Source organism: Drosophila obscura, unplaced genomic scaffold (genome assembly GCF_018151105.1).
Source record: "Drosophila obscura isolate BZ-5 IFL unplaced genomic scaffold, ASM1815110v1 contig_201, whole genome shotgun sequence".
Lineage (NCBI taxonomy): Eukaryota > Metazoa > Arthropoda > Insecta > Diptera > Drosophilidae > Drosophila > Drosophila obscura.
The window spans coordinates 446,327-452,326 of record NW_024542792.1 but is presented as its reverse complement, the minus strand read 5'-3'; positions in this window follow the sequence as shown (position 1 = coordinate 452,326).

Below are 6,000 nucleotides of genomic sequence, written 5' to 3'. Positions count from 1 at the left end.
AACCGCAGCTGAAATAACAACAAAAGTTTCACAGCTGCTCATACATTCATACACACATACATACAGAACATAGTATGTACATACATACTCCACAGTGCTCCAAAGTGCACAAAGTCGAATACCCTTACCACAACCTGTACAAGTTTATTTATCTCTTGGTTTGTTCGCCACATAATAAACTAAATGAAAAGTTGCACTCACGATGGCCTGAAAAGAAGATATACATATGGTATATCAATCCTTACATATGCATGTGCATATACATATGTATGTACCATATGCGCTAAAGGGTCAGTGGCAATTCTCTAGAAGGGGTTTCAATTTTCAATGAGCGATTGGAGTGGCAGCAGCACAACTGCAACTCTGCTGACTGCCGGTCATTATGCAATTTTCAACATGACTGCATTATTAATAAAAGTACCTACAATATGTAAATAGTAAATTCGAACAAAGCGCGAGAAAAAAGAGGAAAAACAACTGCACCAAAATAACTGCAAAAAATCCATAAAATAATTACGGAACAAAGAATAACAATCGGCCTGCAAAAAATATAATCAACGACTTGGCTATGCTCTGCATGTTCCAAAATATTTGCGCATTTAAATTATGCAAATTAAAGGCAAATGAAAATATATTTGAATCCCGATATTACTTTCTAAGTGCATTAAAAACAAGCATAAAACAGTTTAAAAGAAAGAAATTCTATAAGAAAGATGGTTCAGGGGAAAGTTCTCCTACAAAGTCTCTCTTACATATTCAACTATCTATAAAAAATCTCAGAAATCTGCGCAGATAATTGTATTATTATAATTTGAAGTGTCTTTAAAGCAGTTTAAGTCCCAATGGCACAAATTCTGCTGGATACTAATTTCACTGATTAATAACAGATATATGTACATATGTATGTATATTTATGAGTCCGAACATAAATTATAAATTATTTTCAATTGTTTAATCTTCGCTAATTATTCGTGGTGACTTTTTTTTTTGCGGATTCCCTTTCCTCACTCACGGCAGCATAAATCGAAAAATGTTTTATTGGAACAGGGTCGTGGCAAAATTGCAATTGGTAGTTGATTTTGTTCAGCCACGTGTCCGGTTCTATTCGGCCGCATTATTTGCAGTCCGCCGCCATCCTTTTTCATTACAAATACGGCACGGCACTGCTCTGCCTTCCTTTTTAATCAATTCTTTTTGCCTGTCACCATTTCTGTTATTATTCAAATTTTCATGCTTAATATAATTCATTTGAGCTCTGGTTTGCCACTCTCACACCATTTCCGTAGATCCTTCTGCTCGTCAGCATTGAGACAGGATTCAACTGAATGCCAGCAGATGGCTGTGCCCCTTTGTTATGTCCCTCTACGCCAAGCACCCCTCCTAGCAGTCCCTGACAATGTTCTTTTCAGCAATTTCGGGCAAGGCCTTCCTGGCTTTCCTGGCTTGCTTGTGGCCCAGCCAGAAGCTGGTGGCTTAAACGATTGCGGCCAAGTTAGCACGCGTAATAAATGCGCATTGCATCTGGCCGCAACAGAAAACGGAAATGGACTCGGATGCGGATGTGGATGTGGATAGCGAACCATTGCTGAGAAATCAAGCACAGAATAATGCAACACAAAATAAACAAACAAACTCTCGCCACAAGAGGAAACTGATCTCTCTTCCCTCTTTTGAGGGACATGAAATAATCCATACTATGCAGAAAATAATGAGTGATCTTTGACTGGATTATAATCATATTTAACTACGACTTGTGATACTTTTGTTCTGCTCTATGATAAGATACAGTTGTGTCTTACACTGTACAGAATGGGCTGGATAACACTTGAAATCTGTTTGGTGCTAGTGCTGGGGCTATCATCTCTGTGCATGGCATAGTGCTCGGTTCCTAGGGTATATCTGGTACTTCACGAGAGGTAACATGAAGACGGAGAAGCTGCAGCATCAATGATGTCAATGTCGCCGCAAAGATTCTGCAGTTGTTGCATGTTTGATGCTTCGCATTGGCTAGCGGATATGGCGTCGTTAAATTGGTTTCGCAGCCGGTCGCCATTGCTGTCGCCAGCACCAAAATACTCGTATCCTCACAGGCAAACACACGCACAGACATGGGCACAGGGCATGGGACAGACAGAACTAGAAACAGCGACAGTTTATCAGACACCCGAGGCAGCGCAGTCAGGGAATCTACTCTACACTTGTGTGAATTGGGACTGGCGCTTGTGTAACAAGTCCGTGCGGTGCTTGTGCCCTTAGTACTTGCGTGCAGTCGATTTGGAAGTGATTAACTAAACGGAAAGGAATCTGTTGTGGGAGGGGGGCAGGTCGTTAACCGCGGGTGTCAGTCAGGTTCCAGGTGTGGATCGTGAGAGCGAGCTAACAGAGCGCTGTCAGAGAGCGTTAACAGAGAGCTGTTCACGGGAGCGGCCACAGAATGTTAGCGGAGAGCGGTAACAGGCTGTTGCCCTGTTAGATCGTTTTCTTATCTCACATGTTATACTCGTAGAATGCTATCGACTACGACTATTCGAACGAGGGGTGCTTATGAATAGTGATAATGAGAGAAGACGATGCAGATCATGGGCAAATCAGATTTGATACGACCCCAACTCTGCTGTTAGCTGGAAATTCTCAATCATCCACTTCGATGCTAATCAAAAATGTGTGTGTTCAGCTATCAATGCCAATTATATCTCATTAGAAAATGAGATTTAATTTCTAGGCACATGGATGGATGCATATTGTGTTTAGTCATGTGGAAATCAAATTTCCTGTTCCATCGTTGGTCCCTTGACGTTGTTGGAGTTTTTTTAAGCACGAACGGTAGGGTCACTGGCCTTGCTAGTGAGTGGCGTTGTGTGTGGCGCTGTGTGTGTGTGTGTGTGGTGTCAGCACCGCCTCGAGCACGGAAGTCACCATCGAGCCCGCCTCGCTCCTGTGGCACACATGCATATTTAATGTAACCCCCATGTAAGGGCGGATTTAACTACACACCCACACACGGGCACATAAATGCATGAAGGTGCAAATATACATACATACATACAAGTGTACACTTGTACGTGTGGGTTGTCTGTTTGGAAAATTCAATTAACTTTGAGTCTCGGCTTGAAGCAGGAAATAAAACCTTCGTGGCGTCAATGAGCAACCGCAATTGATTTAAATTTGAAATTTTGCAGCTTCTTCCTTTTGGGGATATCCTGCCGGCAGGAGCCTTTTATGGCACTGTAACCCCCCACCCCCACCCTCCTCATACATGTGTGTGCGTTCCAATAAAAAATTTAATTTTAAGCCTAATGGCTGTCATGTGTGTGTCGTTGTGTGTGTGTGTGTCTGTGTATCCCCTTTGGTTGCTGTCTGCGCCGCGACGGCTGCACTTAATTTGCTCCTCCAGTTGGCAGTAAAAGGCGGCGGCGTCATCGACTGAAATGAAATAAAAGCAAAGCGCCTGCAGCATGCGTAATAAATTGCGCCGAGCACCAATGCCAGTACCGGGTCCACCGAGAGGGCACACCACTCTCGAAACCCTTAGCGCTGACTCAAAACGTTAACCCGCTCAACCGTACCCTAAAATGATTAGACGGGGCGGGGCGGGGCGGGGCGGGGCGGTGGAAAACGGAAAATGGTGCACTTTAAACGGTCGAATGAGCGCATCCCAGCGCAGATGAGCATACCCGAAATGGGGCTCAGTCCTGCCCTGCACACACACGAGAAAAAGCAAAATATAGAAGAAAAAAAATCAATGCAGTAGGAAAGATTCAGACAATAATACGAACGGAAAATACCCGCTGCTCAGGATTCAACCAACATAATTAAAACGAGTACACAAAATCCGAATAAAGATAAAAATTAAGCTGGAATCGGTCAGAGCAGTCAATTAAATTAATTTAATGGCACAGCTTTAGCTTTAGCTTTAGCCAGAAATAATAAAGCCTTCAAAAATGGAATCTCAACAAATTTAATTTCTTCCGCCGTTTTTTTTTGGTTTCGTTAAATACTTTTTGAAAAAAAGTAGCATGCCCCAGCATACTCATCGAGTACAAGCTAAGAAATGCGAAAATGTATAAAAAGCAGCACAAAAACCCAAAACGAAGGCTTCGTTGGGTGCCTGCCGCAGCCGATGGATGCCGCCCCAGCCATGACCATTGGCCGCAACCCAAAACCAGAACCAGGGCACTGGAATCCTCAAGTTGAATTCCCGGAATATTCACGGTGTCTAACTGAGCGAATTACGGACTTGGGGCCGGCCAACTGGCGGGAGGCGGCCTCCACAGCAATCCACTTACTTTGATGAGTGGGTAGGCCTTGAGTAGGGGGGAAGGAGATAGATTCTAGGCATAACCGATGCCAGATGCTGCTGGGCAAAGCTGAGCACTCAGAACCATCAAAGCTACAAATTATCATCCTACTATCAATCAGTAATCGAAATATGTATCTAAAGATCGATTTTATGGGCTTATAAAATATCTAAATATTCAGCAATCTGTCGACAAACTGTTAAGGGGAGGGGTAGGCGTAGGGGTTAGGGAAAGGGTATCCAAGAAGTGGCAGAACTCGGCACATCGCTGAGGGGCCACTGGGGCTGAGCTGGACTGGGACTGGCGTGGAGTGGGCCCCCTCAAGTGGCCTCGAGCCGCTTTTCACGCGGTCCCCCCCGCACACTCACCCCAACCGAACCAGCGAAACAGCAAAAACAAGGAACAAAGGAAAAATGTAATACAAAACGATCAAAAAAAACAACAAAAAGTGGAGGGGGGGGGGGGACGGCGGCTTAAAGCCCCCCCCCAGCCGGGGGCGGGCCAGCCCCAGGGGGGGGGTTCTTGGGGGCGGCTGCCTGGGTTTCCCCGCCGCGCGGGCCGGAAGGCGGGGGGGGGGGGGGGGGGGATCTTAAGTACCTACAAATATTTCTCTACATCAAGTGCGTTTTGGTTTTCGTTATTTTTGCCTCCTCATTGGAGGGTGTGGGGTTGGTGGGGTGGACTCAGCGCCCTGCCCCCTTCTCCACCACTTTTTGGGTTTTATTTTTTCCCTTTTGGTTTTGTGTTCTTTTTTGTTAAACTTTAGCTTAATCTTAGGTGTGCCTTGCTCTGCTTCGTCTTTGCTTTCATCATTTCATTAATTTGCGAAGTAATTTCCTCAAAATACCCAAAATGACGAAACGCTTTTGGCCTTCACTTACACAAATTGTATTTGACTATTTCCACGCACGAAAAAAAAAAATGTGATCTATGTCATATTTTTATAATTTATAGTTAAATATGTAATTTGGTTAGCGGCTTCTGTTTTGGATTTCGGTGTACTTGGCTTGGGCTTGGGCCAGGGATTGGAATGCAATGCTCGGCGGCAAAACTTTGCTTCAAGTGTCGCGGGAACTAAAGGAAAGTTTTTTCTTGGAAATTAAAATTTACTTAAGTAGCGGAGAGGGAAACATTCAATCGAATGCGAGATTAAGTCGCAAAAGTAAAAGTGCACCCAAAATGCAAGCAGGGAAACCAGCAGGAGCGAGTGTTAAAGCCAATGGAAAATGTGAAAAAGTGAAAAGTTGCAGCGGAGTGCTCTCTACACTCCCTTCACACACACACACAAATCGTGTGGCGATCTGTCCGGCAGAGGCAGCCTCTTCAACTGGTAATTACATCACCCGCACTCTGACCACGCCTGCCCTCTCCTGCTGCTCGTGTGCTCTCCCTGTCCTCTCCCACTAAGTACACCGAAATCCAACAGAAACAGAACCCTTTTGTATACTGTTTGTAAACACACATTTATGGTTTGGTTTTTGGTTTTGTTTTTTTTTGCTTTCTTCTGCATTTTTTGTTTGTTTGTTTGTTTGTTTGCATATTTTATTTTTTGTATTTGTATTTATCGTACTTATGATTTGGCCATTGCTTTGCACACTAACTCTTTCTAACTCGCCAGCTTGCCTTGCCATCTCTTTCCAGCCAGCTCCTCTCTCTTGCATCGCTTGCAGCTGCCTCAGCCTCAGCCTCAGCGTCTCCTGTG